The sequence below is a fragment of the Engraulis encrasicolus genome, chromosome 23 (genome assembly GCF_034702125.1).
Source record: "Engraulis encrasicolus isolate BLACKSEA-1 chromosome 23, IST_EnEncr_1.0, whole genome shotgun sequence".
Taxonomy (NCBI): Eukaryota; Metazoa; Chordata; class Actinopteri; order Clupeiformes; family Engraulidae; genus Engraulis; species Engraulis encrasicolus.
Window position 1 is genome coordinate 24,211,778 of NC_085879.1, and position 8,239 is coordinate 24,220,016.

The following is an 8,239-nucleotide window of genomic DNA, read 5'->3' on the forward strand; positions in this document are numbered from 1 at the left end:
ACCCCCCTACTCACCTCACTCCCCATCTCCCATCTCGTACGGAAGTGTGCCATCATCCACTTACCGCTTATGAATGAATCGGCCTATTTTATATGACAATAATTCTCCGACCCTCTCTCTCTCTCTATCTCTATCTCTCTCTCTCTCTCTCTCTCTCTCTCTCTCTCTCTCTCTCTCTCTCTTACTCACTCATTCACTCTTGCATAGTTGGAATCAGAAGCCTCACTCTAAATTTGACCATCCATGTCAATTAACGTTGTATAAGGGTGTGTGTGTGTGTGTGTGTGTGTGTGTGTGTGTGGGGGGGGGGTGTTCAGGGCCAGGAATCAGCACTCACATCAGAGAGAGAAAAAGAAAGAGTGAGTGAGTGAGAGAGTGAGAGCGAAAAGGCGAATAGGCTGAATCAGCTCGATAGTGGATTTTTCTATTATAGGGCAAAATGATTGTTTTAGGATACATGGATCCCACTGGCCCAGAGTCCATCTATAAGCCTGGAGGAAATGGGAAAAGAGGAAGAGGCAGCCAGCCACGCTAGCTCGCCTCGCCTCGCTTTTTTTTCCTCTTCCTCGTGAGTAGCACTGGCAACGTGGCGCGGGCGTGCTGCTGACCCATTTATACCCTGTGGGGGTGTCATCCAATGCCAATAATCCATTGGAGGATTCTTTTTTTTGCAGGATTTAGAATTGTTCTATTGAGATGTAAAAAAGGGAGGACGTCTTCATTCATGCCCTACATATGAATTTTCCTTTTTCTACCCATCTGTATTACAATTATTCATTGCGTTGTAAAAGGATCTTATGAGTATTTTACAGTGGGTTCGTGTCAGCCAGGCCGTGCCCTCCCACTGACGCAACACCTTCAGCGTTGCTTCTAGTCAGGCCAAGAGCAATTCTGAGTGTCATTCCTGATCTCCTGAAATATCGGGAACTCCTCCCACTTTGCCGAGAAGCATACAACCATTAGCAAACCAAGGGAGGCAGGTCGACCGTGCCCTTTGGGGAATGTTCATTGTCATGCTCTTGGTCAGACCAAATCTCAAAGAGATTTGAAAGTCGATGATAATCAGGCTAGGTTCCTGTGACCTATCCAAACCCTGCTCAACTGTCCTTCCTTCTCTCCTTCACTTAATTCCTTCACCTCCTTCCCTTCCTCCTCTTGCTCCCTTGACTTCCTTCTCCTCCTTCCCTCCTTCCTTCTCTCCTTCCTTCACCTCCCTGCTTGGCTTTTGTTGCTGGTGTGCTGCTGCTGCATATAGAATTTCTTAGAATAGCCTTGAGATTTGAACATATGCTTCTGCAGTAGGCTACATGATGTACTGTACCTACAAACACAACACACACACCGACACACAGACATACACACACAAACACACACACACACACACACACACCGACACACACACACACACACACACACACACACACACACACACACACACCCCCACACACACACACACACACACACACACACACCGACACACACCGACACCGACACACACACACACAAATGCACGTGCACCAGCCCACACACACATGAAGGCACGCACACACATGCATGCACGTCCAAACACATACACACACACACACACACACACACACACACACACACACACACACACACACACACACACACACACACACACACACACACACACACACACACACACACACACACACGCACACGCACTAACACAAATGCATACAGGCAGGGTGAAACATATTGGATGGCGCATCATCGCTTGTCTTTGTTACCCTCCGTTACTGTAACTTATGGTGAACCGTTTAAAAATCATTACGGCTCTCATTCCCACCAAATGTGTGTGTGTGTGTGTGTGTGTGTGTGTGTGTGTGTGTGTGTGTGTGTGTGTGTGTGTGTGTGTGTGTGTGTGTGTGTGTGTGTGTGTGTGTGTGTGTGTGTGTGTGTGTGTGTCTGTGTGTGCGAGCGAGCGTGCGTGTATGCTAGTTTGTGTGTGTGTGTGTGTGTGTGTGTGTGTGTGTGTGTGTGTGTGTGTGTGTGTGTGCGCGCACACGCGCGTGTGTGTGTGCGTGGGCTGGTGCACGTGCATTTGTGTGTGTGCGTGTGTGTGCGTGTCTGTGTGCGCGCACGCTTGTGTATACTCGTGTGTAGGAATTAAAAATAATTCAGGGGTGAGGCGGAGTTCATGGCTGGATTGTAGCGGGCGGCTCTTGAAAGGTGATTTTGATGTTCTCAGCGTGAGCGCGACGCGAGTGAGAGAGAGAGAGAGCCCCTCACGCTTCACCCGCTGGCTCTGGAGTGGGTGATAAAAGTCTGCTGAAGAACACTCAACGCGCTGACAACCACATTTATCCTCCTATCGCGCCGTATATCAGCCATTTCCTCCCAGTAAGCACATGGGAAGTGGCTTCACAAAGCCACACACACACACACTCGAAACATAAATAACGGCAAAGTACAAACAATGGTCAGCTCCACTTAACTGTAATCTACCGTATGCAAACGTACATATAACGTCGTTATAATCTGATATCGTCTGCTGACTGTACATGGTTGATTACTTTGTCAAATTGCTTGTGTAAATGCTGTTACCATTTTATACTTTGCTCTGTGTTGCCCAATTGTTCAAACAGTGGTCAGGTCCACTGAGCATATAGTGCTATAATCTATGCAGACACATTTTGTTGTAATCTGACATGATCTGATGGTGATATGAGGTTGATTACTTGCGCCTACGAAGCTTACTAAAGTTGTCGTAATCTCATTTTAACTGCAAGTACATACTATACAAACAATGGTCTGTTCCATTGAGAAGGGTCCAGCTGCAGTAATACAGTTCCACCCTTAATGCAAGCACGCCCATGGGCGTTCCCGGCATTTGCCGTATTGGCCAATCGTGAAGGGATACTGCATGATGTCATTTTCAAGGCCATTTCCGGATGAAGGCTCCATGTTTGTTACAAAGATATCCCGTGCAAATTGTTATCTTCCAGAGAAACGTTTCACTGAACATTCCACTGACATAATGTTTCAACAATTTATGTAAGAAAGTGAGATAAATCACACGTTTTCTAATCCCAATATGTCTTTTGCTTTGTCTTCCCGTACCTCGGACATTGTAGCCTACTGTTTAGGACTCGTGTCGCTATGCACAAATTTGTCATAGCAACGTACCAGGTCGCCAAAATGTCAACACAACGACGTTGACATTACCTTACCTAGCTGTGTGTGTCGAGGTCACTGTTAACACTGTGTAGGCTATATGATTAAACATCCTTTCCAGGATATTAACACACCCGGAAAAATAATAATAATTAAAAAACCCTTTTTGGCGAGGTTGTTCACTTGGTAAGACATGATATAGGCTACTTAGAAAAGTTTGAAACGATGTAAAACATCAGCAACACATTCCCGACTTTTTAAAGTAATGAGTGTCACCTCACCACATTTATGTGGCAATGTGGTCAGCTTGGAAAGAGCAGATATTAATGAAAAAATATATGAAATAGTATTTGAAATAGCAATAGGCTATTTGTTTGTTTTATTGGAGAAAAACAATTTCTTCATTACCATAGGCCTACCATACTCCATGTCTGTCTATGATTTTAGGAGTGAGGTCACACTATTGAAGCTTACCTCTTTATCCAGGAGAGGTTCCACATTGGCCTGTCTTAATTCAAAGGCCATCAGAAAACAGAGGACATTTTTCCTACCATCATAGGCCTAACCAGTGTTTGTGCGTACATAATCAGGACCGCTGACAGCTTTGGCTGTGCCCAGGACAAAGTCATCTGAAAGGGCCCCCCACTCAATACATAGACTACATACAATGTAACAGACCTGCAAACTCGTCAAAGAAAAAAAGGTGACAGTGTAGAGCTGGGGTTCTATTTCTATTCACGTGAATGACCTAATTGGACAGGAAAAAGGTGACTGTCACCAAAAGGTGACGAGTTTGCAGGTATGATGTAATGAGGACCCATTCCTGGACCCCTCGTCTCACTGGGCCCAGGTCAACGGACCCCTTTGCCCCCCCTGTCAGCTTCCCTGCATGTAGGCCACATACATTGCTGAAAGAAGTGAACGAGACAGGAATGAAATGTGAAAATTTATTTCTGTTTACTTTTACACTATGAAGTGTGAACGGTTACCTCTCCTTCTCATATTCAGAGTGCATAAAACAGCACTCAACTGTGTGGTCTGTTGATAGCCTGTGTAGTACAGTAGATTAGACTCCATTTTTTAAATAAAAATCTATGGAGGGTTAACACAAAGTTTGAAATTGTGTTTGACCAGTCTCCAATGTGCAGTTTAACTAATAACTAAAAATAATGCATTGGCATGAAATACAGACTGATACATACAATAAATACAGTCACACAGAGACACAAACAGTGTGCAATAAGAAGATTAACATACTGATGGACAATAAATACACAAACACAGTGGACACACACACACACACACACACACACACACACACACACACGGCAGGAGGAGATCATACAGGTGATGTGAAGATGCTGTATATAAGGAGCAATGAGTAAAGTGTAAGTGGCATGGTGAAAGAAGTGTTCATGGAATATTCTCCAGTGTCCTTGGAATATTCATGTGGTTTTCTTCAGTGCGTTGAGGAGTCTGATGGCTTGTGGAAAGAAGCCGTTTCCCAGTGTGCTTGTGTAGTAGGGAGAACAGTCTGTATGCTGGATGAGTTGTGTCTTTATGATGTTCATTGCCCTCTTGGAACAGTGTGAAGTGTACAGATCCTGAATGGCTGGTAGGGGTGATCTTATGAGCTTTTCTGCCGTTCTCACCACACTCTCTGTACTGCCTTCTAGTCTTCAGCTTGACGGCTGCCATGCCAGACAGAGAGGCTGCTGGTCAGGATGCTCTCAATGACACCCCTGTAGAAGGTGGTGAGTGCCGATGTGGGGCGGTCGGCTCTTCTCTCATCCTTCGCAGGAAGTAGTAGGAGTAGTGTCTGTGCCTTTTTGAGATGGTGGAGCCATGTGGTGCAGTTGGCAGAGGAGGAGGGGCACAGTGGTTGGTGCTGGGTTGATCAGGTTCACCAAAGTTGCTGGTGTCATCAGCCCTCCCTCTGAAAACTGGCTCCGTGCCTGTCAAAAAAAGGCATGCTAATGTTATGAATGAAAATAAAGACAAAAACAAGCACCCCCTATCTACCTACAGAAAGACATGACCATGACATGACCATGTGCATATGCTTGTGCACACGCCCCCCCACACACTGCTACTGTCTTAAAGTGTAGCACGCACGCACGCACGCAGGCAGGCAGGCAGGCACGCACGCAGGCCTATTCTCCCCCTTTGCCTCAAGTCAAGTGTGCATTTTAGAGGTTGGCCTCACCTGCACACGTGTGAAGAGCAGGGAGATGGGAGGTTGAGGATGACGAGGCAGGGCAGGAGGTTCTCCTTGTGAGCTGCCCTGGTCCTGATGCTGATTGCCCATCACCATGCTGTGGCTCATCAAACCCATTACTGGCATATCGATGCTGAGCAGGAACGACTGCTTCCAACTGCACACAGACACACACACACACACACACACACACACACACACACACACACACACACACACACACACACACACACACACACACACACACACACACACACACACACACACACACAAGAGGGTATACATAGAATACACTACATAAAAATCACACCCATCATTTTAATGCAGAACTCCAGGCTGAAGAGTTACAGAGCGTCTGACCTGTACAGGGGTCACTATTACTGTACTATACTTATTGGTCTAGTGCAGAACAAAGCAGATTCAGTGATTTACTCACCACTGTGTGCAAGTTTCTGTGTTCAGCTCAGGTGGAAGCCTCCATCACAACATGTTGGTACTGACATCAACCATCTTTCAGAAAACTGGCTGCCTGTCAGAAATAGCCAAATTATGTTACCACAACAAGGTAGTATCTTAAAGATACCCTTAACCAAAGGCAGACAGACACACACTGCCACTGTCTTGGTTCTAGGACACACACACGCCCTTTAAGGGTCACATGTATAATAACCGGGTTCTCACTCACTCGCACACTCCTTTTCTCCTACTTTTGCCTCAGACAATGTAGTGAGTTTTTAAAAATTGGCCTTACCTGCACATGTGTGAAGGGCAGGAAGAGAGGTTGAGGATGGAGCTGCCAGTCAGGAGGTCCAGAGCTGTCCTGGTCCATCACCATCATGTGGATCATCAACCCCAACTTCTTATATCTGTGTGCACACATTCTCTCTCTCACACACACACACACACACACACTTGGAGAGATACAGGTTATATGGCATATCAGGAGGCAGGGGTATTGTTGCGCTCTAGATGTTTAGAAATAAGTAGGTGCATGGACCCAAAAAGTAGAGCTCAATGTGGGAGCACACTAAAGACACTAAGTCAAGTCAATACTCTCTGATGGCAGCAACCTGAAACGTCTGCTCTAATCTGCTCTGAGATTTTTTTTTTTTTATCTGCTTGTGCTTGACCTTAGTGTCTTATTTAGTGTGTGAACCTGCTCCCACATTGAACTATATGGCACATTTAAAATCAGACCCAATGACAAGTCAAGTCGGTTTTATTTTCAATTTCTTTACATGCACTGGTCAAGAATTGAAATTACGTTTAACACCAGGTTGAACAAATATGACACCTCCGACTTTCAGTGCTATTCTATACATCTTTGCTTCAAAGAAACACAACTGATAGCTCAGATGATGAAACAGACGTGCACAACGCAGCACAGGAAGAAACTACTGTATAAACACCTTTTGGCCCAGCATAATTTCGTGATAGCTCGTGGTACAACAAATATTCAAAACTTCCGCGTGTCATTTGAAAGGGATGTCAAAACTATACGTTTATTCAAACGAGTAACAAACCACGAAACTGTTATTAATACGGAGATCATTTCGTGATCACTTTGTGGCGAACTTTATGATATTTAAGCAAGCAAGCACACCATCCGATAACCATTCGAAAGACCGTCAAAACGTTTATGAATGAACTTTTCGTGGTAGGCCTAGTTAACTTTTATTCTAGTCTGGCTAGCTTAGTATCTTTCATCTCACCCTTGTCATGTTAACGTCTTATCTTACACATAACGATGTACTCCATTCACATTTGCCTCGTATTGCCGTAACAAGATTCTGAGATGTGCTGCCTTTGTCCATTCTGACCAGGCTGGCTAGCTAGCTAGCTACCAGGTTGGACATAGTAAACTAGCACAGATTTCCCAGGCAGTGAAGCCTGTAGTGGGGTATGAAGGGCAACATATGTTCATATTTTGGGAACCAAAGGCAGTTTCCTGCTTAATATATGCAGTGAAGTAGTCACAAGAATGGTAATTACACAGGAATAATAGTTGTTTTGTCTGCCCATAACTTAGTGCTGTACATTATGACAAATACACACACAACATCTGAAACAAACTTACGAAGGGCGGCCTGTTAGCTTGCCTTGAAGCTAAAAAAAAACATTAGCCAACACCGCTAGTTGGTGGGCCGAGGTGGTTAAATGTTCGCCCTCCGACTGAAAGTCAACTCGTAAAGTAACCGTTATGTATATTCATGCATTTAATATCGAAATCTTACCGACAGTTGAGTGATCGCTGCAGCGAAATCCTTCCAGTCGTTTTAAAAAGTCCGGCGCTTGTGTTGTCATTCGGCAGCAACTGACTTCAGAAACTTTAACAGCCAAAGGGGCGTTACTGTGAGGGCGGTCTAGTAAGGAGGAATGGGCGTAGCGGTATTAGCTGGACAAGACGCAGCTGGACCATATTGGTTCCATTTAGCAATCTATGCGGGCGTGGGTTGTTATAATCCAATATAATCTGATGATGGTATATGATTGATTCAATTGTTAAATTGCTTGTTATTATTTTATAGTTGTAGGCCTATAAGTTACTAAATGTACTAGCTTTTTGTTGCCCAATTACGCCGGAGACATGCTTTCTGTGTGCCTTAAAGGTGCACTGTGTAATATTTTTAGTATATTAATTCCAGAATTCATGCTGCCCATTCACTAATGTTACCTTCTTTCACAAATACTTGCCACCAACATCAAATCCTAATTATTCATTATGACTGGGAAAATTGCACTTTTCATGCATGATAATGGGATATGCATATGTTTGTATAAAATATGTATATATATATATATATATATTTTTTTTTTTACAAAAAACCTTGTAATGTTCTATTGATATGAGTAGTATTGTCTCCATCCTGTTGACAGAAATAC

General features: G+C 44.3%; 1 long non-coding RNA gene across 2 annotated transcripts; it reads right to left on the reverse strand.

Annotated features, from left to right (window-relative positions):
- Positions 1 to 4,071: 4,071 nt before the first annotated feature.
- Positions 4,072 to 7,758, reverse strand: LOC134440354 (uncharacterized). 2 transcript variants are annotated; one of them, XR_010032954.1, is made up of 5 exons: positions 7,591 to 7,758; positions 6,108 to 6,267; positions 5,793 to 5,885; positions 5,345 to 5,513; positions 4,072 to 5,093 (listed from the first exon to the last, which is right to left on the reverse strand). It is a non-coding gene; the product is annotated as an uncharacterized LOC134440354 (long non-coding RNA). The 2 variants fall into 2 exon arrangements; XR_010032953.1 differs by having other exon boundaries at positions 6,108 to 7,754.
- Positions 7,759 to 8,239: the final 481 nt, after the last annotated feature.